The sequence below is a fragment of the Hippopotamus amphibius genome, chromosome 17 (assembly GCF_030028045.1).
Source record: "Hippopotamus amphibius kiboko isolate mHipAmp2 chromosome 17, mHipAmp2.hap2, whole genome shotgun sequence".
Taxonomy (NCBI): Eukaryota; Metazoa; Chordata; class Mammalia; order Artiodactyla; family Hippopotamidae; genus Hippopotamus; species Hippopotamus amphibius.
Genome location: NC_080202.1, coordinates 42,310,930 through 42,338,020, shown reverse-complemented (window position 1 = coordinate 42,338,020; position 27,091 = coordinate 42,310,930). Strand labels below are relative to the sequence as shown.

The following is a 27,091-nucleotide window of genomic DNA, read 5'->3' as shown; positions in this document are numbered from 1 at the left end:
TCTTTGGTGACCTAAATGGGAAGAAAATCCAAACAAGAGGAGATATATGTATATGTATAGCTGATTCACTTCGCTGTACAGCAGAAACTAACATAACATTGTAAGGCAACTATACTCCAATAAAAATTAATAGAAAAAAAAGCAGTAGTGTTTTTATACACTAACAATGAATTACTGGAAAAAGAAATAAAACAATCCCATTGATAACAGTATCACAAACAGTAAAATACTTAGGAATAAATTTGCAAGAGACAGAAATAAATGAAGAGATTGCCTGCCTTCACTGACTGGAAGAATTAAGGATGTTAAAATTTCCATACTACCCAAAGCCATCTAGAGATTCAATGTAATCTCTACCAAAGTTCCAATGGCATTTTACCAAATAGAAAACACAATTCTAAAATTCATTAGGAACCACGAAAGATCCTTAATAGCCAAAGCATCCTTAGAAAGAAGAACAAAGCTGGAGGCATCACACGTCCTGATTTCAAACTATATTACAAAGCTATAGTAATCAAACAGTATGGTACTGGCATAGAAACACACACACTTAGGCCAATCAAAGAGCCCAGATATAAATCCATGCATATATGGACAACTAATATTTGACAAGGGAACCAAGAGTACTCAAGGGAGAGAAAACAATCCCTTTATTAAATGGTGCTGGGAAAACTGGATATTCACGAGGAAAAGAACAAAACTAGACGTCGTCTTATACCACTCATAAAAATTAGCTCAAAATGGAATACAGACATAAATGTAAGACCTGAAACCATAAAACTCCCAAGGAAAACATAGAGAAAAAGCTCTCTGACATTGGTCTTGGCAATAATTTTTCAGATATGACACAAAGCATGAGAAACAACATAAAAAATAAGCAAGTGGGACTATATCAAACTAAAGAGCTTCTGTACCACAAAAGAAGCAATCAACAAAATGAAAAGGCAACCTACAAAATGGAAGAAAATATTTACAAACCATATATACGATAAAAGCTTAATAACCAAAATATATAAGAAACACATAAGCCTCAAGAGCAAAGAAACCAAATAATACAAATTAAAAATGGGTGAAGGGACCAAACAGACATTTTTTCCAAAGAAGATATTCAGAAGGCTAACAGGTACATGAAAAGGTGCTCAAGATCACTGATCATCAGGGAAATGCATATCAAAACCATAATGAAGTGTCACCTCACACCTGTTAGAGTGGCTATCATCAAAAGGAGATAATAAATAGTGATGAGGATGTGAAGAAAAGGGAACATTTGTACATCATTGGTGAAAGTGTAAATTGGTGCAGCCACTATGGAAAAGAATATGGATGTTCCTCCAAAAAATGAAAAATAGAGCTATATGATCCAGCAATTACACTTCTGGGTATATATCTGAAGGAAACAAAATCACTATCTTAAAGAGATATCTGTATCCCCATGTTCTCTGTAGCATAATTTACAATAGCAAGGTATGGAAACAATCGAAGCATCCATTGAGAAATGAATGGATAAAGAAAAAGTAATGGACTATTATTCAGCCATAAAAAAGAAAAAAATTTTCCATTTGCAACAACTTGGATGGACTTTGAGGGCATCATGTTAACTGAAGTAGGTCAGACATAGAAAGGTAAATACTTATGATCTCACTTGTATGTGGAGTCTAAAAAAACATTTCATGGGAACAGAGAATAGATTGGTGGTTACCTGAGGTAGGGGTTGGGGAAATGGGTGAAGGTGGTCAAAAGGTACAAACTTCAAGTTATATGATAAACAATTTCTGGGGACACAATGTACAGCATGATGATTATACTTAACAGTACTGTGTCGTATACTTGAAAGTTCATAAGTAAGTAGATCTTAAGAGTTGCTATTGTAACAAAGAAAAATTTGTAACCGTGTGAAGTGATGTATGTTAACTAAGCTTGTTGTGGCAATCATTTTGTAATATATATGTACATAAAATCATTTCACAAACTTATAGAATATTATATGTCAACTATATCTCAATAGAACTGGAAATAAGAAATACAGATAAAAATCAATACACAGATACAAAACACACAGAACATCTACATTCCATCCTTCCCCAATCTCTTACCCTTGGGTTCTACTTCTCAACAGTAATTTCTTTTTGCTCTTTTGTTTTTAGTTTTGGCTTGCTCCATAATTCTAAATGATATGCTTGTTCCTAGATTTCTTGAATAATCAATGTGATAGAATGTCTATTAGTTGTTATAAAAGATAAACATTGTTTTTCATTTCCAATACTATGTAATCCCCTTTTCATATTTTGGGGGACTATTTTAATTTAAAATTTTATACATTGCTTTTCGGGTTTCCTAGGTGGCGCAGTGGTTGAGAATCTGCCTGCCAATGCAGGGGACATGGGTTCGATCCCTGCTCCAGGAATATCCCACATGCTGTGGAGCAACTAAGCCCATGCGCCACAACTACTGAGCCTGTGCTTTAGAGCCCAGGAGCCACAACTACTGAGCCCATGTGCTGCAACTACTGAAGCCCATGTGCCTAGAGCCCGTGCTCTGCAACAAGAGAAGCCATGGCAATGAGGAGCTCACGCACCACAATGAAGAGTAGCCCCCACTCACCGCAACTAAAAAGAAAGCCCGTGCACAGCCAAAAAGACCCAACACGGCCAATAAAATAAATAAATAAATAAATTTATTTTAAAAATTTTTATACATTGCTTTTATAGCTCTACAATATACTTATTCCTTTAATTCTTTGGTCCATTACATTTATTTTTTAGGATTTACTATTTCTTTTTCTTTTTCTTGGTATTCTGAAATTCTGCAATAGTATAGCTTTGTCTAAGTCTTTATTCATTTCTGCTGGTCACAAAATAGGTTATTCTATCTGGACACTCCTGTTCTTCATTTTTTCAGAAACATTGTTCCATTTATTTTTGTTTGATAATTTGCTCTGCCTTTTCCATAGCTGGAAATTTTAGTATGTGGAAATTTTCTCCATCTAATACTAGACTACCTTCACTTAATACTTTATTTTTATTGCTTCATTCCTTTAAAAATAAATTCTACTTTCTAAGAGAAAGACAAATATCATATGATATCACTTATATGTGGAATCTAAACTATGACACAAATGAATTTATCTACGAAAAAGAAACAGACTTACAGACATAGAAAACAGACTTGTGGTTGTCAAGGGGGAGTAGGGGAGGGGAGGGATGGACTGGGAATTTGGGATTAGCAGATGCATACTATTACGTATAGAATAGATAAGCAACAAGGTCCTACTGTAAAGCACAGGGAACTATATTTAGTATCCTGTGATAAGCCATAACAGAAAAGAATATGAAAAGAATGCATATGTATGTATAACTGAATCACTTTGCTATACAGCAGAAATGAACACATTGTAAATCAACTATATTTCAATATTTTTCAAAAAATTCTACTTTCTTGAAGATTTGCTCAACTTGCTCTCTCATGCCTTACACTGAATATTTTTTATTAATATTCTTGATTTCCAAGCTATTTTTTTAAATCGACCTTTCTACCTTAACTGATGGGTATCCAAAGGTATAAATTTAAGATCTCTTTGTTGAGTCTTTTAAAATTAATTAATTAATTAATTGGCTGCATTGGGTCTTCGTTGCTGTGCATAGGCTTTCTCCAGTTGTGGCGAGGGGGGCTACTCTTCCTTCTGGTGTGTGGGCTTCTCATTGTGGTGGCTTCTCTTGTGGAGCACGGGCTCCAGGCACACGGGCTTCAGTACTTGTGGCATTCGGGTGTAGTAGCTGTGGCTCACGGGCTCTAGTGCACAGGCTCAGTTGTGACGCACAGGGTTAGTTGCTCCATGGCATGTGGGAATCTTCCTGGCCCAGGGATCGAAATCATGTCCCCTGCATTGGCAGGCAGATTCTTAACCATTGTGCCCCCAGGGAAGTCCTCTCTGTTGAGTTTTGATACCAATAATATGACAGTTTTCTCTAAAATACTGGAAAATTCACTCTTTTCCTCCTCACTTGAAGTGTTTAAATAGCACTGGGCTTGTATTTATCAATAGATTTCCAAATACTGACATCCCCAGCCTTAACAATAACCTAAATGTTTTTTGTTTTTTTTTTAAATTTTTTTGGGGATACACCAAGTTCAATCATCTGTTTTTATACACATATCCCCGTATTCCCTCCCTTCCTTGACTCCTAAATGTTTTTTGAAAGAGATGAAAGTTGACCCATAAGGAGGATAACTTTTGAAGCAGTATTGGCTTTGGAAGACCCTTACCACAAGGAAGGGGTTAGGGTGAATAAGACTCAATGTGGGGCAAGCTGTGGGTCAGGGAAACATGACCTGTTTCTGTAATTTTTTCCCCATCATTTCATGACTATCTTTGATTCAGAAATTTGGATGAAGAGGCACTCAAAGGGAAGACAGAAACTATGGAAAATAAGGAAAGGTGAGGAGACTTTGTTTTCCTTGCAGAATGTAATAGTTGGGAATGCAATAGTTCAATCAGCTGGGTCTCCCCTGAGTCACTCTGTAGTGCTTCAATTTAAGTCTGGTACATCAACTTTTGATAGTATCTCATGGTAAATTAAACAAAGAGAGTTTGTGTCTCCTTGATATAAGACACAGAGCAATAATCTTCATGGAACTTACCAGCTTCCACAACTCTGTAAACTTTCTTCCCTATACTGAACCCCTGATCCTGTATTACTCTGCTTTCTTGGTCAAATCCTAATCAAAAGGCACCTTTCTTGGTGCCTTTTTCCACACCACATATTAAACTTTTACTTCAGCAAATACATCTATTTTTTCCTTTTCCTGCTTCTGGGTAACCCGTCTTGTTTAATAAAGTCTTCCTCAACCCAATATTTTAAAATATTTCCCTAATTTTTCCAATATTTTTATTTATTTATATTGTACATTTAGACTTTCAATTCATACAAAGTGGTTTTGTTTCTGCTTATATTATTTTTTAAGATATCTAGTATGATTTAAAAATCATTCTTTAATATATACCAAGTTATCCATATACTGGATCTATTTTAAAACTATTTTATCGAGTCTACTTGTTTATCACTTGCCAATGAAATTTTTGGTTATAGTAGTTTTATAGTAACTGCTAATATATGGTAAGGCAAATCTCATTGTAGTTTTCTTTTTCATGGTTTCTTGGATATAGTTGGGCACTTATTCTTCCATTTATTCTTTAAAATCATTTTACAAGTTTTTTTAACAAAACCCTATTGGATCATATGGTAGTTCTATTTTTTAGTTTTCTGAGGAAACTCCATATTGTTTTCCATAGTGGCTATACCAATTTACATTCCCACCAGCAGTGCACTAGGGCTCTCTTGTCTCCATACCCTCGCCAATACTTATTTGTTGTCTTTTTGATGATAGCCATTCTGATAGGTGTGAGGTGATATCTCACTGTGGTCTTGATTTGCATTTCACTGACGCTTAGCAAGGCTGAGCAGCTTTTCATGTGCCTTTTGGCCATCCGCATGTCTTCTTTGGAAAAATTTCTATTCAGGTCTTTTACCCATTTTTAATTGAGTTTTTTTATATTGAGTTGTATGCACTCTTTACATATTTTGGATATTAACCCCTTATCGGACATATCATTTGCAAATACCTTCTCTCATTCAGTAGACTGCCTTTTCATTTTGTTAATGTTTTCCGTTGCTGTGTAAAAGCTTTTAACTTTGATTAGGTCCCATTTGATTATTTTTGCTTTTGTTTCCCTTGCCTGAGGAAACTGATCCAAAAAATATTGCTAAGACTTAGGTCAAAGAGTGTACTACCTATGTTTTCTTCCAGGACTTTTATGGTTTTTCAGTCTCACATTTAGGTCTTAATTCATTTTGAGTTTATTTTTGTATATGGTATGAGAAAATGTTCTAATTTAATCCTTTAACATGTACCTATCCAGTTTTCCCAACACCATTTATTGGAGAGGCTGTCTTTCCCCCATTGTATATTTTTGCCCCCTTTGTTGGAGATTAATTAACCATATGTGTGTGGGTTTATTTCTGGCTCCCTATTCTGTTCTATTGATTTATATGTCTGTTTTTGTGGCAGTACCATACTGTTTTGATTACTCTAGCTTTGTAGAATAGTCTGAAGTCAGGGAGTGTGGTAGCTCCAGCTCTGTTCTTTTTCCTTAAGATTGCTTTGGCTATTTGGGGTCTTTTGTGGTTCCATACGAATTTTAGGATTATTTGCTCTAGTTCTGTGAAAAATGTCATGGGTATTTTGATAAAGATTGCATTAAATTTGTAGATTACTTTGAGTAGTATGGACATTTTAACAACATGAGCTATTATGAGATCCAGCAATTCCACTCCTAGGTATATATCTAAAGAAAACAAAAACACTAATTAGAAAAGGTATATGCACCTCAATGTTCATAGCAGCATTATTTACAATAGCCAAATATGGAAGCAATCTAAGTGTCCATCAACAGATGAACGGATAAAGAAGATGTGGTGTGCAGTGATAAGTCATTTTGATATCATGCACCTTAATATTATGCTATAAGAAGAACACGTCATCTTTGTGGTATTATTTCCTCAAACTGATATTCCCTGGTCTAATTATGAGAAAACATCAACTTCAAAATGAGGGATTTTTCTACAAAATATATGACCAGTACTCTTCAGAAGTGTCAAAGTCATAAAAAACAAAGATTAAGAAATTGTAGATTGAAGGAGATGAAGACACGATGACTAAATGCAATGTGGGATCCTGGGCAGATGAAAGACATCAATGGAAAAGCTGGGGATCCCTGAATAAAAGTCAGTAGTTTTAAAAAACAGAACATATGGTGTGTATGTGTATATACATATATACACACACATATCACAAATACAAAGGAATATTGCTCAGCCATTAAAAACAAGAATGAAATTTTTCTACTTGCAGCAATACGGATGGACTGGGACAGTACTATGCTTAGTGAAGTAAGTCACAGAGAGAAAGACAAATACTGTATGTTTTTACTTACATGAAGAATCTAAAAAATTAAACAAATAAATACAACAAAAGAGAAACAGATGCACAGATACAGAGAACAAACCAGTTGTTACCAGTGGGGAGGGGTGGAGGGAGGGACAAGAGAGGGGAAGGGGATTAAGAGATACATACTACTAGGTATAAAATCAATAAGATACAAGGATGTAATGCACAGCACAGGGATTATAGCCAGTATTTTATAATTGCCGGGGTCCAGCCCAGGCAGGATCCAGGGAGTCCCTTGGGAGGGGTAGAGTCGGCGAGAAAAAAAGAGACAGAGACAGGAGAGAGAGAGAGTGAGAGTGAGAGAGTGAGAGTAACTTTTATTTTTGCTCGGGTCTTATATATCTTACATCTTGCTTTGTGGATTTTTCCATTAGGGGCCCCATATCCCTCCCCCAAATGTCCCAATGACTCTGCCGGGGGCCTGTCCTTAGTCAGGTGACGAGTCTTCTATGTAATCATTAGTTCTTATCAGTTCTTCACGTTCTTGCCCATAAACAATCGAACAGTTTTTTCCCCATGCTTAACATTACCATTCTTGTTTTAACCCTCCAGTGGTTACAAGGGGGAGGGGAACACAGGATAACAATCTCTAAGGGCAGGCCTCTCAGGCGCCCAGGCTTGAAGTGACAAACATTGTTAGCAGGTTAAGCTTAATTAGTGAGCTACATTCTCTATGCTACATGACAGCAGACATACAGGACATGGACATAACATAGATACCCGTAATATTCCGTTCTTATAAGGGAAGAGTGCATGGGATATTTTATAGGCAACTTTAGTTTGACTGACCCTCACTTCAGAGGTTTGGGATAATTGTGATTGGGTGAGGCAGCATTCCTGATCACAATGCATGGCCCATTACGGCCGAATTGCCAGCATGGCCCAAGGGTGGGGACAATAAGTTTAAACATTCCTCCATTACCCGGGCTCCCTAAGGGTCTACATGTGATTTGTTTGTGGCCCATAGAATTTCCACAACACCAAGAAAGCGGGGGGTAGCCACCATTCTTGAAGGTGGCGTTGGTGCCCCTCACCCAGAGAGCTCATCATTCCTAGAAAGAAAAGTACACAAAGGAAACTCATAGTGAAACTAAATCTCGGAGAACTCCGGTACTTCCAAGATGCCTGCTTTGCAGCTCTCCCGAACCGAAGGTGCCTTCATCGGAATTCCCGCCTTGCAGGCTATTCCCGAAGTGCTCGGCCTTGCCTGAGCCTTTAGGCAATCACCGGACGGCTCCCGGCATCTCCCCCTTTTTTATTTTTTAAGATGACTGTCTGTAACTCCAGAGACACGTCCTTGATACTCCGAGTCAGAATCCTGACAATGCAGGGAAGGAGAAGAATTAAGACAAACATTAGAATTCCAAACACTACGAATCCCATAATAGATGACAGAAGTCCCTTATGCCAGACAAAGTCAGAAAGGTTAGAAAAGAAATTATGAGCTCCCTGAGCTGTGGAGAAGTCCAACTTAGAATCGCTAATATCGTGAATTTCTTGGTGCAATTGACTAAGATCCAGGCTCAGATCAGAATGATTCCATACCCCCTCTATATGATTTTTAATTTTTTCCCATGTATGAATCGAATTATTAACTTTCAAGGGCGTTACGCAAATCCATCTATATTCTATATGGCATCTTAAAGCCAGGAGAACCTTAAGGGCTGTCAACTCAGTGCCTAAATGTAGAACTGCTTCTTCCAATGCATCTACCTTGGCTTCTAATTTTCTATCAATGATTTTCTGGGTTGCTAAGGCTAGGGATACATTTTTTGATAATTGATTAACATGTTCAGCTGTATGTACTTGTTGAGTGAGTCGAATAATTTTGTTAAGCATGGAAATTGGGGTTCGGAGCCCCAGGACCCATCTTTTGCCCAAGCTGATGTCACCAAGTAGGGATTTAGTGCTTTTCTAGATATGGGGAGATGCAAGGGTTGGGCTCATAAAATCAGCTCCTGAAAACATCGAACTATCTAAAGACCTGTTCCACCCATCCTCCAGAGCACAGAGTGCCTCATTTCTGGTCTCCACCCTGAATTTCCTTCAGGGGATGTGGAAGGTCAGTAGCTGCAGCAGCACAAGGTGATTTAGTCCTTGTACAGGCAGATGGCAAGTTCCAATTTGTAGTTGACAGGGGCCCCTCATGGCCATAAATTCGACCACGCTTTGGGAGGCATTTCATGACCATTTTGTCCCACGGTGCTAGGAAGGCTCATTCCTAGGTCTGATGAAGAGCTTGCCGATAGGCCACTCAATGTGCCAGTACTGGGCTTGGTCTTTGTAACAAAAGCCAAAGCTCTCTGGACCACCTGTATTCCTAATCTGTTATGGTCCAGGAAAAATTCCCTCTTGTTGCATCTTCCCATATCCAGAGTTGCATTATTACAATCATTGATCACATACAGAACTATATATTTGATCAACTGCTTCAAGTAGCCTAGTCATCATCATTTTTGTTGGCGGTCAGTCACACATTTGGTAATACGAGAAGCAATAATATTGAAAAGCAGGCAAAATACAAATAATATAGCTAGTAGCATCAATAGAGTTACAAGTAAATACTTAAGCCACAAGTTTCCCACGCCAAACCAGTTTTGAAGAGGTCAAGGCTTCACAGTGGGTCGCAGAAATCTGAACAGGTATTATTAATTGGCCAGGCAAGGGGATCCCCGAACCGGACTATAATGAAAAACATTTGAAAGGTCCAAGAAGTCAAGAAAATATTATAAGTGTTCATACGAGTCAGGTCCAGCATCTTGGGCTAGCTGTCTACTTCTGATGTCGGCTTCTTCTCGTCCTAGTGTGAGTGTAGTTTCTCCTTTGATAAGTGTCCTTCCATCTGGGTTGCAGGTTGTCTTTTAAATTACGTTCTTTTAGTATCCATAATCATCCAAAGAGAGATTACTGAGATAAGCTTCAGAAACAAACTTAGAGTGTCCTTTAAAAACTTTGTTGGATTTTACATTACTATAGCGCAACAGCAAGGAACTTTCCAGGGAGTGAATCTCAGTAAATACAGACCTCCATCAGCAAAACTGGCATTTAATATTTATTGAAACATAATCTTCTTCTCTCTAAAATTACCCTCATTTTTACCTAATATAATCAGATTAAGGCTAACTTGTTTGCAAAATAAGTCTGGTCTCAAAAGAAATTTGGCCTGATCATTTAATTTATGGAACTAGAATTGATCATATAGGCTTTTGGCTTTGTTGAAACTTTTATAAGGAGCCTCATGCTGGACTTTTAAAAGACCTTTAAGGGCTAAGAAAGCCATGCCAGGGGCTTCGGCTTATCACAGATTTTTGCCTAACAAATGTAGGTAAATTCCTCCCTTTTCAAGGTTCCCAAAATACCTTGAGTTTTCTATACCTGTTAGTGAGGTAGCCTTTCTAATTTATCTGATAAAGCTGCTGGGAACCTAAGAGTTTTCAATATCTGGAGGGAACAGAGAGAGAAAAGATAAATGTTTCAATCCTACTTACAAATGTACAATCTATCAAATTATTGTAAATCATAATTAGTTTGAAGGGAAGGTTTTCCTTACACCTGGAAAACAGGTTTAAATCAGTAATTTTTAGATAGAAACCATAAAATTTATAACCATATTTACCAGTTTATTCAGTCCTATGTAACATCCTTTTGTTAACAGCTTATGAAGCCATCACGTTCCTCATTAGGATTCTTCGATTTTTTTTTTTTTTTTTTTTAAATCCTGTTCAGCATTATGGTCTGAAAGTCAGAAACTTGTATTTATCCAAAATTCCTTTTTATAAATCTTCTTGAAGAGGAAGCATTTTGCAAAGGCATCAGAATAAAACCAGAAGCGTCTTAAGACATAAGGCTTAAGAAGGCAGGTTTAAAATCTGATTGCAAGGTCGATCAGTTTGGTTATTGTTGTGTCATACAACATTTTAGGATAATAACTAGAATATGACTGATAACATTTTACCAGGACATATCAGAATTTTAGGAACTCCATACAATTTCTAGAGTATTCTACATTAATAACAGTTACCATGCACCAAAATCTAACATTTTTTCATTTGACAATACTTCCTATGTAACTTAATGTACCAAATGAACCTAGTTTATATCTCTCTTTGGGATGTTTCAGGGGCCCTTTGAAGCATCCCAAAGTTAGCTAGAGGTCAAAAGGACTTCATCAGAATTTATTTTAGGAAGTTTTGTCCAAAATACCCAAAAAAAGGGTTTAGAACACTCTGTCAGATAGGATCACAGGTAACTGTGAAACAATAGTTAGTCACTTAGCCAAAGTAACAAGAACAGATCACTTAAAAGGTAAGGAAACATAAAATCTTTTATCAAAGGGCAGTTCAACATTTTAAGAAAACTTGTCCTCTTAACAGAGAGAAAAACCAAATTCAAGTTTTGCACCAGCTTACTTTCCAAATTAATTTACTCAACTAAATCTATCTAAACTTAGTCAGTCCTGATCATGCACAAAACCCTTTTCTCGGAGTCCACTTTCCACAAACCATCTTATCACTTTCTGTATCACTATTTTATTTCCCATTCAGTCACCTGTAAATCAGACCTACTTTCTTTTCCCTCAATAAAAGGTAATTCCATTCCTCAGCCTTCTTTACTGAAAACACACATCCTACTTTCTTCAAGCCACCATGAACTGTTTCCCTTGTGCCAGCATTCTGCAGATTGGTGAATACAAACACCAGTGATATTTTCTAAAAACATTTGCTTTCTTTACAGAACGTGACACCAAGCATATTTATCAATAGTCCTAAATATCTTTTTGTCTCTCTGTAAAAGGAAGTTGATGTTCAGTAATTTATGTTTCAGTATCTTATTTTATTTGGGAATGATCCAGCTGGTCAATAAGCTTTTATCACTCAATTTAGGGCAACTCCAGAATTTCAAGTTACCAGGATCTGGAGAGACTATTTTAGGTAGATATTCCTAAAGCATAACTCTTCTTGACAGAGTTTATGTAAAAGCTCTTAACTCATTTACATTTTCTTTCCTCAGAAGTTTCTTTACATCAGGTTACTTTCCACACTGACAAATTTGTAACAGACACAACAAGACCTTATTTAGCTTCTATTACATCTAGGCACAATAAAAATTTATATAAAAAATACTTAATTTGATGACTCTAAAACATGTCTATATTAATCAAACCAATTAGCTTAAGCCATCTTCAATACCAGATATCAGTTTAATACTAAATTTTTCAGATATCATGAACCTGAAATTCATTCTGGCCAGACTATTTTCTATTTCTGAGTATTTATAAGCGCTTAATAATTTTTTTTAAAGCCAATTTAGAGCTCTTTTATTAATTCTTTTGGCAATACCATACACCTACAACAAACATATAGATACACACGAACACACACACAAACACAGAGGCCTCATAATTCTCATTCTAAAATTTCAGTACTGAGTCAGGTACAACATGAAAGCCATCAGTCACAAAGGTTTGGATTTAAATTGGCTTCTAGCAGATGGAACAAATCGAGGTCACCTATCTAGATGGCTAAACCCTTTTACTATTTGCAGAAAAGACACTTAGCATTTCTATTTATCTTTGACAAGTCAAGTTTTAAATTATTTTAATTTTAATTTTTTTAAATTAGCATTTAAAAGGATAGCAGAGATAAGTGTTCCTTAGATGACCAGATAAGACATTTACCTCTCAAAGGTACAAGCAAGTTCCTCCTAAGGTGTCTTTGTCTCCCCTTTGTTGACAAGTGTAATTTATTTCTTTGACCAGGAAGGAGAGGGGCGCACACGTAAAGGGCCTTGTCTTAGGGCCTAATAACCTAGGTAGCGCTGATGTCGCCACTCCTGGAAAGGCCAGTATTCCCAGACAGCACGATTACGTGCCTCCCTGAAGATGGCCCTGATCATTAAATGTCTCAGGGAGACGGGGCTGAAAGGAGGCGGCCCCTTGTAATGGGGTTCGCAGAGGAATAACTTCAGGCGGGGCTCCAGGGGGGTCTGGGGTGGTTGACCCTCTCGAGGGCACTGAGCAGGCGGAGGAGCAGTACGCGTACTCCTCGCCTAAGGGAAGAGCCTGAAATCCTTGGAGAATCAGGGGATTATGAAGGAAAGCTGACAGAGGAAGGCAGCCTTGTAATGAGAATCCAAAAGTATACAAGAACATGTCAGAGTGTACCGCTCCACACGGACCGGCCCAGGGGACCTAGATAGAGAGGTGCAGATCTGTCTGGCAAAAGGGGCAAGTCTTTTTGGGGAAAACCTAATTTCTCAATAAGTCGGCTCAAAGAGTCAGCTGACGGAAGGGGAGAGTGAGCCGTAAAATTTTAAGAAAACTTTGGCGAAGGGCCCTAGGGCAAAAGGGCCGTTTGGACATGCACAATTGCTAAATCAAATCAGTAACCAATTCCCCCGTGTGTCGATGATGCAAAGACAAACAAGGATGGGTGCCCCCTCCGAGGAGAAGGCCACTCAGGTGCCCACCTGGCCGTGTCCCCGTGGGGAGCTTAGGTGCCTCTTAGCTTTGGCGGGTGGTGTAGAGTCCCACTTGAATCTGACTCGTAGAGAGGGACTGGGACCCCCAGAGACAGATACCGCCCTGAGCCATATGAGGTCACCACGGAACCCCAGGTTAGGGCCCACTCGGACTCCGTAGCCACGAAGGCCGTGGAGCCACACAATCGCCCTGGAACGAGGACGAACCAGGGTGCTCACTCACACACACATTCACACCAGAGTTTATCACAGTGTTTCGAGGAGGATCTAGTCCTGCGATCACAGAGGGAGGTTGCTCAGAAGAATGTTGCTTACTTAAATCATCAATAATTGTCTTAGGTATTCTCTGACTTATTTTCTGCAGTAAGTCTCGTATTTGTTGTAAATTAAAACCTAATTTTTCCAAATTAGTTCTTTGAGGGGACTGAGGAGGTGAGGGTTCTCTGTCTCCCAATTTCAAAGCAATCTTTGAGTTCACTCGTTCCACCTCAGGAATCGGGTCTAAGGAGTCTCTAATTAGGCTCCACAAAGAGAAAGTTTCTGCAGGGACCTTTTCCGGTCCATGATATTTATAATAAGTTATCAATTGTTCCCCTACCTTAGCCCACGTTTCAGAATTAACAGTCCCGTCCTCTGGGAACCAGGGACATTGTTCTTGTGCAAAGGAAAAGAAAGAAAGTAAGGTAGCTTTAGATACTTTAACACCTCGTTTAGAGAGCATATGCTTAATAATATCTACAAAAAGCTGTCTTTCTTTTGACTCATGTGCTCCCATAATAACTAATTACCTTTCCACCCTTCACTTACCCTGTATTCCTTCACAGGGGGGCCTGCAGCACCCTAGGTGGAGTCCTATCTACCCCGAAATGAATATATGCTTACCCTTCAGGTCCCTGTTCCGGGCGCCACTTGCCGGGGTCCAGCCCAGGCAGGATCCAGGGAGTCCCTTGGGAGGGGTAGAGTCGGCGAGAAAAAAAGAGACAGAGACAGGAGAGAGAGAGAGTGAGAGTGAGAGAGTGAGAGTAACTTTTATTTTTGCTCGGGTCTTATATATCTTACATCTTGCTTTGTGGATTTTTCCATTAGGGGCCCCATATCCCTCCCCCAAATGTCCCAATGACTCTGCCGGGGGCCTGTCCTTAGTCAGGTGACGAGTCTTCTATGTAATCATTAGTTCTTATCAGTTCTTCACGTTCTTGCCCATAAACAATCGAACAGTTTTTTCCCCATGCTTAACATTACCATTCTTGTTTTAACCCTCCAGTGGTTACAAGGGGGAGGGGAACACAGGATAACAATCTCTAAGGGCAGGCCTCTCAGGCGCCCAGGCTTGAAGTGACAAACATTGTTAGCAGGTTAAGCTTAATTAGTGAGCTACATTCTCTATGCTACGTGACAGCAGACATACAGGACATGGACATAACATAGATACCCGTAATATTCCGTTCTTATAAGGGAAGAGTGCATGGGATATTTTATAGGCAACTTTAGTTTGACTGACCCTCACTTCAGAGGTTTGGGATAATTGTGATTGGGTGAGGCAGCATTCCTGATCACAATGCATGGCCCATTACGGCCGAATTGCCAGCATGGCCCAAGGGTGGGGACAATAAGTTTAAACATTCCTCCATTACCCGGGCTCCCTAAGGGTCTACATGTGATTTGTTTGTGGCCCATAGAATTTCCACAACACCAAGAAAGCGGGGGGTAGCCACCATTCTTGAAGGTGGCGTTGGCGCCCCTCACCCAGAGAGCTCATCATTCCTAGAAAGAAAAGTACACAAAGGAAACTCATAGTGAAACTAAATCTCGGAGAACTCCGGTACTTCCAAGATGCCTGCTTTGCAGCTCTCCCGAACCGAAGGTGCCTTCATCGGAATTCCCGCCTTGCAGGCTATTCCCGAAGTGCTCGGCCTTGCCTGAGCCTTTAGGCAATCACCGGACGGCTCCCGGCATATAATAAATTTAAATAGAGTATAATCTATAAAAATGTTGAATCACTAGGTTGTACACCTGAAACGAATATACTGTTGTGAATCAACTATTCTTTGATTTAAAAATCCCATTGGGATTCTGAAAATTTTATAGTTTATACAAAATATATACGTATATATATATATAAAAATACACATACACACAAACGATATATGTGTATATACTCATATTATTTTAGGATAATTGATATCTTTATTTCAGTAAATCTAGAGAAATTTTTCCATCTGAGAGGAAAGAGTTAAAGCAAGTGGTCTATAATCCATTAACTCCCTTCACTGAGGAGTTGCCCTCAGTGAAAAGAAAAGAAGGAAGGTGACCCAGTTTAATATCCTTGTCAATTGGTCCTCCAGGTAAATAGACTAATGATATATGCTACGAGGAAGAGTCTTTATGTTTGAAATGCCCTTAGCAGTATGTCTGTGGCTAGGGATTATTGGTAGCAAATAGAACCCATGATCTATGAGGCATGGCTCCCTGGATAATGTCACAAAGGCTATACAACTTTCTGGAATGTTTCATAATTTAAATGCTCCTGCTGTGTGAGGTGACTGATAGAGACTTCATCTATTCTGGACCAGAGTGGCATGTTCAACATGGGAAGGAAGAAACTATGGCGCTCTTGACATCTCAGACCTCTATTTATTTGCTAATGGCTTTTATCCTTGACATTATTTAGCGAAGCTTGATGCTGGATAAGATCTCCGATTCATGTCAGTCTGATTTAACAATCTGATCCTGTATGTTAGTTTACCATTCAACAATACTAATGTTTTATTTTACGTTCCTTAATAAGATTTTACAGTTTTCTTTATACAGATCCTATTTCTTGTAAAATGTATTCCCAGATAATTCATGGGTTTTGTTGATGTTACAAATCAAATACTTTTCCTATTTTATTTCTATTTGGTCATTGCTAGCTTAGGGAAAGCCACTGAGATTTGCATATTTATCTTGTATTAAGCCACCTGAACCAAAATGGCTTATCGAAGGCTCAATAATTCTCACAGATTTCTTTTAGTTTGTGTGCTTGTGTTTCCTAGATACACAATCATATCATCTGAAACTAAAGTTTCCCTTTCCCAATATTATTTCATCCCATTTCCTCACTAAAGTAGCTACACCCCTTAAGACAATGTTGAATGACAGCAGCAATAGTTGGCATCTGTAGCTTTTTTTCTAATTTTACCGTACCTTCATATTTTAAACTTTTATCTTATCACTAACGAAATCCAGTTTTAGAAATTCTCAGCTGTAAGACTTGGACAAAACTTCCTTTGGGGACTGACAAGGGTATCTACTATGCAAACCATCAACAGATTTTCTTTTAGCTCTTCAAATTCTTTTTCAGTGAGTTTGATGTCCATTTTTTCTAGAATTGATTTCAGGTTGCTGCTGTCAACTTTTCCTCCTTAAGAAAGACAGAAAAGGAACAGGAAAGCAACTAAATGATCTAAAACATGAAACACACATTTATGTCTTCAAATGTCTTTCATGAGTATGTATAAATATTATAACAAAAGAGACAACAACAAAAAATTTGCATCTTTGTATTGTTATTGCCCTTCCTGATAAGAAGACTATAATTCCCATTTGGCTTTTCCAAGAGCACAGAGAAAGTCAACAGGTACAGTGGAAGTGGAACACAGTCCCTTAAAACCTATATTGGTGATGACAAGTCTACATAGAGACGTTCTAAGGAAGGTTATTGGTAACTGGACCTGGAGACACCTCATCTGTTACTCCCAGTAGTGCTAATTCACAGTAAAAAGTATTTTTTTTTTGCATAGTTTCCAAAATTGGCTGTGTTTGTTGCTGAACAACTTTTCTAAATGTGGTGAAGTGAAGCTAACCCTCTACTTCAATTTTTCTCTGCCAATTCCATACCAATTATTTACTTGGGAGCAATACTAGAAAAATTCCAAGTATGATATTTCTTATGAAGATAAAAGTATACACCCTGTTTCTGTGTAAGCTGAAAATATACTGAAAGAAGCAAAAATAAGAAATAAAAATATAAAGAGGGAGACAAGACTCAAAATCTTATGCAAAGACTGATGATTTCAGACAAAAATATTAATACATTACAATTCTTACTTACTTTTGAAAGACTTCACACCCTTTAGTATCCTATTTTTATGCACCTTTCCATCACCTGTTTAAAAAAAGGGGGTTGGATTATGATACAGGGAAATTTTAATAAGGAATTCATAAGAATAGAATTTATTTCCTATAATCAAAAAGAATCATAATTTGTGCTAGAATATTTTTTTCTGTTTTACCTTGAAGTAGCAAAGAGAGAGAGAGAGAGAGACAGGTTGAGATAGAGAGAGAGAGAGAGAGAAAGTATGAATAAATGATAAAGCAAATGGGCAAACTGTAAACAAATTGTGAATCTGGGTAAAGGGTAGGAGGGAGGTCTCTGTATTATTCTTAAAACATTTCTATAAATTTGAAATTATGTTAAAATGAAGTTAAAATACTAGGAGCCAAAAAATCCAACCATCTAAAAATATTAAAATTCTTCTGGAAGCAACATTTGGGTCAAAGAGAACAAACAAAGATGAAATTTGTAAGCTAATTAATAATGATGGTAATGAGAACTATATATCTGAACCCATGAAATAAGGCTGAAGCAACAAAGAATGAAAACAGAGTCAACCACTCAACTGAAGAACAATAAAGAACAAAAAAGTCCTAAAGACAGAAAAAGGAACTGACAAAAAAATAAAGCAGAAATTAATACATTAAACAAACAGTAAACAACGAATAAGTCTAAGAACTGAATTGTTTGTGGGGTAGGAAATAAACAATAACACAGTTCAACTGCTAGGAAGTATAACTGAGAAAAAGATAAAGTATAAATACAGCAAATCAGGAATGAGAATAGGGAAATAACTACCTATACCTGGGAAATTTTTTAAAAATTATATGAGAATATTTTGCCATATTCTGTGTTTGAATTGGTTGATATTAGAGGAAAATATAAAATACCAAAATTGGCTAGAAAAAATTAGAAAACAGAAGCAATTCAATTATAATGTTACGTAATTTGATACACAAGGATTGGTGATTCATGATACTTTGATCTTCACTGGAGAGTACATCTTTACTATAGTCAAATTATTGCTTGGGTGGGTGGGATCAAGATGGCAGAGTAGGAGGACCACGAGCTCACCTCCTCTCACGAACACATCAAAACGACAACTACAGATATAAAACTCTCACTGAAATCAACCCAAAGATTAGCAGGATGACTCTTCTACAACCAAGGCTGGAAAGAAAGATACACACAGAGTCGGGGGGGGGGAGGAGAAGTGATCTTGTCAGGATTTGCACCCCTAACATGGGACCCAGAAGAGGAGGGGGATATCACAGGCTCCGGGAGCAAGGGGTTCAAGCCACATATTAGGCACCCCAGTGCCTGGGTCTGACACGGGGAAGATGAGTCCCCTTAGCTGGTTTGAAAACCAGTGGGACTTAACAAACAGCTGTAAGAAACTGAGACTCTACTATTGAAAAATATGCACACAGACTTGCTTACTCCCAGTCCCTGTGCAGAGGCAGCAGATTGCAAACTGCCTGATGCCCTGGCTGGCTTGCCAAGACTACACCCAGCATGCCCTCAGCCTGCACTGGGCTCCTACTCCAACACCTCTTGCTCCAGTGCTGCTCCCCACTACAGCAGAGACTGTCATTGCCAGCAAGAGTTCACAAACTTACAGGGAACATAGCTAGTCCTGACCCTGGCCTTGCCTCTGATCAGGGCAGAGGCAGCCATTGCCAGCGTGAGTGTCCATGCATACATATGAAAGGGATTGAAATCAGCTTATTAGTGTGGCTCCAACCCCTCCAGTCCCGACTCAGCCTCTAACCAACACATGCACACCGGGGAAAAAATGAAACCAGCACAGAAGTGCAGGCCCAAACCCTCAGGCCCCAGCAATGTCCCCACTGCAGAGACTGCAATCACACCTGCGAGAAACCCATGTACCTCAGGGCTCCTGCTCCAGCCCCTCAGACTCAGCTCCCACATCCTATAGGATAGTAAATGCCACGGAGCACAGGAGAAGCCCTGCCTCGCATCTGGCTCTGGCTCTAGTCTCTATAACTCCAACCCTACCTCTTACAAGGTGGTGGCTGCCAGCACACCCCAGAGAAGATGCAGTCCTTGCTCACTTCAGATTCAGCTCTTCCACCAAAGCCACTAGGCACATGTAGACTGCATAGGGACACTCTCCACACATGGATGCTCTTTTAAGACTGCGATAGGTAACTGTTTTACCTAATTTCATAGAGACCCAGAGAGTTAAATCAAATGAGAAGACACAAGAATATGTTTCAAATGAAGAACAAGGGGAAAAACCCTGAAAAACACTAATGAACCAGAATAAATAATTTATACGATAAAAAATTCAAAGTAATAAGAATGCTAACTGAACTTGGGAAAAGAAGAGATGAACATAGTGAAAATTTTAACAAAGAACTAGAAAATATGAAAAGAACAAGTCAGAGCTGAAGAATATAATAACTGAAATGAAAAGTACACTAGTGGGAATTAACAACTGATTAGGTGATACAGAAGAACACACAAGTTATCTGGAAGATAGAATAATGCAACTCACCCAATCAGAACAGCAAAAAGAAAAACAAATTTAAAAAAATGAGCATAGTTTAAGGGACATCTGAAACAATATCAAGTGTATTACCATTCAAGCTACTGGGGTCCCAGAAGAAGAGAGAGAAGGGGGAGAAAATGTATTTGATTAAATTATGGCTGAAAACTAGGAAATTCTACCCAGCATGGCTATCATTCAGAATTGAAGGGGAGACAAAGAGTTTCTCAGACAAGCAAGAACCAAAAGAGTTCATCAGTACTAAACTGACCTTACAGGAAATGTTAAAAGGTCTTCCATAAGTGAAAAGGAAAAGGTTATAACAAGAAATGAGAAACTATATGAAGGGAAAAATCCAGTGGTAAATGCAAATACATCATAAAGGCTGTAGATGAACCACTTAAATAAGCTAGTATGAAGGTTAAAAGACAAAAATTGTAAAATCAACTATAATTACAATAAGCAGATAAGGGAAAGGCAAGAAGATGTAAAATATGACATCAAAAATACATGTGGCAGGGGAAGTAAAAAAATGTAGATTTTTTAGAATGTGTTTGAACTTAAATGACTATCAGTTTAAAACAAGTAGATATAGGTCAACATATATGAACTTCATGGTAACCACAAATCCAAAACCTATGATAGATATACAAAAGCTAGAGAAAAGGGAACACAATCACAATGCTAATGGAAATCATAAAATCAGAGAGGAAAAGATTAAAAGAAGAAGAAAAGAAGAGAGAGGAACTTTAAAAACAACCAGAAAACAAGTAACAAAATAACAATAAGTACATACCTATAAATAATCACTTAAATATCAATGGACTAAATGTTCCAATCAAAAGGCATAGGTTGGCTGATTGGATTAAAAAAAATCCCATCTATATGCTGCCTAAAAGAGACTCACTTCAGAGCTAAAGATGCAAAAAGACTGAAAGGGGGGATGGTGGGAAAAAAGTATTCTATGCAAATGGAAACAGAAAGAAAGAAGAGTAGAACACTCATATCAGACAATGTAGACTTTGAACCAAAATCTATAACAAAAGACCAAGAAAGGGGTTATATAATGATAAAGGGATCAATACAAAAAGAGGATATAACATTCATAAACATATGTGAACCTAGCATAGGAGCACCTAAATATATAAAGGAAATATTAACAGACATAAAGAGAGAAATTGACAATAATACAATAAAAGCAGGGGACTTTAACAATCCACTTGCACTGATGAACAGATTACCCAGACAGAAAAGCAATGAGAAAACAGTAGCCTTAAATGACACATTAGACCAGTTAGATTTAATAGATGTGTGCAGGACATTCATCCAAAAGCAGCAGAATATACATTTTTTTCAAGTGTACATGGAACGTTCTCTAGGACAGGCCACAAAACATGTTAGAACAAATTTAAGAGGATAGAAATTATAGCAAGCACCTTTCTGCTACAATGGTATAAAACCAGAATCAATTACAGAAGAAAAATGGAAAGAAATATAGACACATGGAGACTAAACAACATGTTACTAAAAATACCAATGGGTCAACAAAGAAATCAAAGGGAAAATCATATATTTACAATAGCCAGGACATAGAAGCAACCTAAATGCCCATCAACAGATGAATAGATAAAGAAAATGTGGCATATATATACAATGGAATATTACTCAGCCATAAAAGGTAATGAAATTGAGTTATTTGGAGTGAGGTGGATGGACCTAGAGTCTGTTATACAGAGCAAAGTAAGCCAGAAAGAGAAAAACAAATACTGTATGCTAATGCATATGTATGGAATCTAAAAAATAGTACTTATGAACCCAGTGGCAGGGCAAGAATAAAGATGCAGATGCAGAGAACGGACTTGAGGACATGGAGAGGGTGGGGCGAAGGGGAAGCTGGGACATGAAGTGAGAGAGTAGCACTGACATATATACACTACCATATGTAAAGTAGATAGCTAGTGGGAAGCTGCTGCATTACACAGGGAGATCAACTCGATAATGGGTGATGACTTAGAGGGGTGAGATAGGGACGGTGCGAAGGAGTGGCAGGAGGGAGGGGATATGGGGATATATGTATAAATACAGCTGATTCACTTTGTTGGACAGCAGAAACTGGCACAACAGTATAAAGCAATTATACTCCAAGATAGAGCTTAAAAAAAAAAGAGACAAAATCGTAAAATACCTGAGACAAGTGAAAACAGAAACACAACTTTCCAAAATCTATGGGACACAGTACAAAGCAGTTCTAAGAGGGAAGTTTAGAGTGATACAGGCTTACCTCAAGAAAAAAGAAACATCTCAAATAAACGATCTAACCCATCATCTAAAGGAATTAGAAAAAGAAGAACAAACCTTAAAGTCAGCAGAAGAAAGGAAATAATAAAAATCAGAGCAGAAATAAATAAAACAGAGACAAAGAAGCAATAGAAAACAGGAGCTGGGGTTTTTGGAAAAGATAAGCAAAATTGATAAGCATGTATCCAGGCTCATTAAGAAAGAGAGAGGACCCAAACTAACAAAATAAGAAACGAAAGAGGAGAAATTACAATTGATGTCACATGGATACAATCATAAAAGAACACTACAAACAGTTATATGCCAGAAAATTGGACAACCTAGAAGAAATAGAAAAATTCCTAGAAACATACACTCTTCCAATACTGATTCAGAAAGAAATAATCTGAACAGACTGATCACTAGTAGTGAAATTGCATCAATAATCAAAAAACTCACAAGAAACAAAAGTCCAGGACCAGATGGCTTCACAAGGAAATTCTACCAAACATATAATGAAGAGTTAATCCCTTTCCTTCCCAAACTATCCCCCAAAATTGAAGAGGAGCAAACACTGTCAAACTCATTTCACAAGGCCACAGTTACCGATACCAAAACCAGACAAAGACACTGCAAAAAAAAAAAAAAAAAAAAAAAAAAAAAAAAAAAGAAAGAAAAAGAAAAAGAAAGAAAGAAAGAAAATTGTAGGTCAATATCTCTGGTGAATATAGATGTAAAAATCCTCAACAAAATATTAGCAACCCAAATTCAACAATATATAAAACCGATCATACAACACAATGAAGTGGGATTTATCCTAGGGATGCAAGGATGGTTCAATATCTGCAAATCAATCAATATGATACACCATATTAACAAAATGAAGGATAAAAACCACATGGTACTCTCAACAGATGCAGCAGGTGGATGGCTCTAGAGTCTGTCATACAGAGTGAAGTAACTTAGAGAAAAACAAATACTGTATGCTAATTCATATATATGGAATCTAAAAAAAAAATGGTACTGATGAACCAAGTGACAGGGCAAGAATAAAGATGCAGATGTAGAGAATGGACTTGAGGACATGGGGTAGGGGGTGAAGGGGAAGCTGGGACTAAGTGAGAGAGTAGCATTGACATAATATACTACCAAATGTAAATTAGATAGTTAGTGGGAAGCTGCTGCATAACACAGGGACATCAACTCGATGACTGGTGATGACTTAGAGGAGTGGGATAGGGAGGGTGGGAAGGAGACATGGGAGGGAGGGGATATGGGGATATATATATAAATACAGCTGATTCACTTTGTTGTACAGCAGAAACTGGCACAACAGGGAAAGCAGCTATACTCCAATAAAGAGCTTAAAAAAAATAGATGCAGAAAAAGCATTTGACAAAATTCAATACCCATTCATCAGGAAGTTGGTATATAGGGAACATATCTCAACTATAATAAGGGCCAAGTACAGCCCACAGCTAACATCATACTCAATGGTGAAAAGCTGAAAGCTTTTCCTCTAAATTCAGGAACAAAATAAGAATGCCCACTCTCACCACTTCTATTTGACATACTGTTGGAAGCCCTAGCTACAGCAATCAGAGAAGAAAAAGAAATAGAAACCATCCAAATTAGGAATGAAGAAGTAAAACTGTTACTATTTGCAGATGACATAATACTTTATATAGAAAACCCTAAAGTCTCTATCAAAAAACTATTAAAACTAATAAATGAATTGAATAAAGTTGCAAGATAAAGATTAAGATACAGAAATCTGTTGCTTTCCTATATAATCATAATGAACTATCAAAAAGAGAAAGCAAGAAAACAATCCAATTTATAATCACATAAAGATAACAAAGTGCTTTGATATAAACTTAACCAGAGAGGTGAAAGACCCTGACTCTGAAATCTATAAAACATTGAAGAAGGAAACTGAAGATGATACAAAGAAATGGAAATATATCCCTTGTTTATGGATTGGAAGAATTAATATTGCTAAAATGAATGCAGTACCCAAAGCAATCTACAGAGTTAATTAAATCCCTATCAAAATACCCATGCTATTTTTCACAGAACTAGAGCAAATAACCCTAAAATTCATATGGAACCACAAAAGACCCCAAAAAACCAAAGCAACCTTGAGGAAAAAGAACAAAGCTGGAGCTATCACACTCCCTGACTTCAGACTATACTACAAAGCTAGAGTAATCAAAATAGTATGGTACCGCCACAGAAACAGACATATAGATCAATGGAATGGAATAGAGAGCTAGAAATAAGCCCACACACATATGGTTAATTCATCTCCAACAAAGGAGGCAAAAATATACAATGGGGGAAAGACAGCCTCTTCAATAAGTGGTATTGAGAAAACTGGACAGATACATGTAAAAGAATTAAAGTAGAACATTTTCTCACACCATTTACAAAAATAAACTCAAAATGGATTAAAGGGCTAAATGTAAGACTGGAAACCATAAAACTCCTGGAAGAAAACACCAGCAGAGTGTAAGTCTTAGCAATATTTTTTGGATCAGTCTCCTCAAGCAAGGGGAACAAAAGCAAAAATAAACACATTCGACCTAATGAAACTTAAAAACTTTTGCACAGTGAAGGAAACCATCGACAAAATGAAAAGACAACCTATTGAATGGGAGAAGATATCTGCAAATGATATGTCTGGTAAGGGGTTAATATCCAAAACATAAAGAGTTCATACAACTCAATATCAAAAATCAAAAAGCGGACAAATGACCTGACTAGGTGTTTTGTTTTCTTTTTTAGAGGAAAGACATGTTTTAGTTATGTATTTATTGGCTGCATTGGGTCTTCGTTGCTGTACAAGGACTTTCTCTAGCTGCCGCTAGCAGCGGCTACTCTTTGCTGCGGTGCATGGGTTTCTCATTGCAGTGGCTTCTCCTGATGCGGAGTACGGGCTCTAGGCATGTGGGCTTCAGTAGTTGTGGCACATGGGCTCAATAGCTGTGGCTCATGGGCTCTAGAGCACAGGCTCAGTAGTTGTGGCACACGGGCTTAGTTGCTCCGTGACACGTGGGATCTTCCTGCAGCAGGGCTTGAACCTGTGTCGCCTCCCTTGGCAGATGGATTCTTAACCACTGCACCATCTAGGAAGTCCCTGACTGGGTATGTTTATCCAAAGAAGATATATTATAGGCCAACAGCCACACTGAAATACTCAACATCACTAATCATCAGGGAAATGCAAATTAAGATCACAATGAATTATCACTTCACACCTGTCAGAATGGCTATTATTAAAAAACAACAAATAAAAAATGTTGGTGAGGATGTGGAGAAAAGGGAACCCTGGTACACTGTTGATGGGAATGTAAATTGGTATATCCACTATGGAAAATAGTACAGAGATTCCTTAAAAAATTAAAAAGAAAACTACCATATGATCCAGCAATCCACTCCTGCATACATATCTGAAGAAAATAAAAACATTAATTCAAAAAGATAGATGCACCAGAATGTTCATATTTCTATTACTTATAATAGGCAAGATATGGAATCAACCTGTGTCCTTCAATAGGTGAATGGATAAAGATGTGGTATACACAGTGGAATATTACTCAGCCATAAAAAAGAATAAAATTTTGCCATTTGCAACAACATAAATGAACCTGGAGAGTATTATGCTTCATGAAGTAAGTCAGACAGAAAGACAAATACTGTGTTTTTACTTATTATGGAATCTAAAAAACAAGACAAGTGAAAGACCAAAATCATTGCTTACCTTACCACGGCAGCTTTTCACTGGAGATTTCAGTGATTCTCAAACTTATATCTATATGACACTGACAGAATCTTTTTATTTTAGCTTTTTGATATGATTTTAGAAAGTGGCAAAAATAGTACAAAGAATTCTCACATAGTCTTCACCTGGATTTTCCAAATGTTAACATTTTACCATACTTGTTTTATCGTCCTCTCTGTAGGTGCATGTTATTATTTTTTTTTTTCTGAATGTTTGTGAGTGACTTGCAGGCACGATGCCCTTAACCACTAAATACGTTAGTGTGCATTATCTTAAATATATATGCATATACATACATACATATATACACACACACACATATATGTATACACACATACATACATCATTCTCTTACATAGCCACAGTACAATTACCCAAATTAGAAGATTATCATTGATATAGCACATCTAACTAATCTACACAATTTACTCAAATGTTACTAGTTGTTCCATTAATGTCATCTTTAGCAATTAAGCATCAATTTGTCATGTCTCTTTATTCTTTAATCTGGGAAAATTCCTCATTCTTTTTCCATCATGATTTTCACATTTTTGATGCATACAAGCCATGTATTTTTTAGAATATCCTTCAATTTGGGCGGCACACTTTTAAAAATAACCCAGAGTTTAAATTTTCCAACAATCCTTAGGCATTAAATTCTAAAACTTTAGACTTTCCCTCCCAGGCTTACAAGCTCTAGTTGTTAGGAAGGTTGCAGCAGCATTTTTTAGGCTTACCACTAACTGGCAGTGTTTTCACCAGCTCTGTATATTCTGTGTCTGGAAGTTCAGTTCCCTTATTACTCAGCACATTTGCCAGGTTGTTGATATCGATCTTTTCACCTTTAGAAAGTTAGAAATAGTTATATATATTAGTGATGATTCCAAATTTTAGGTTGACTAGCAAAAGCATAATGCAGTCTGCATCTACTACACAG

At 37.6% G+C, this 27,091-nt stretch overlaps 1 long non-coding RNA gene across 1 annotated transcript; it reads right to left on the bottom strand.

Moving 5' to 3' along the window:
• Positions 1-15,610: 15,610 nt before the first annotated feature.
• Positions 15,611-26,961, bottom strand: LOC130839947 (uncharacterized). The gene is made up of 3 exons (XR_009049937.1): positions 26,892-26,961; positions 17,579-17,632; positions 15,611-16,888 (listed from the first exon to the last, which is right to left on the bottom strand). It is a non-coding gene; the product is annotated as an uncharacterized LOC130839947 (long non-coding RNA).
• Between the last annotated feature and the right edge of the window lie 130 nt (positions 26,962-27,091).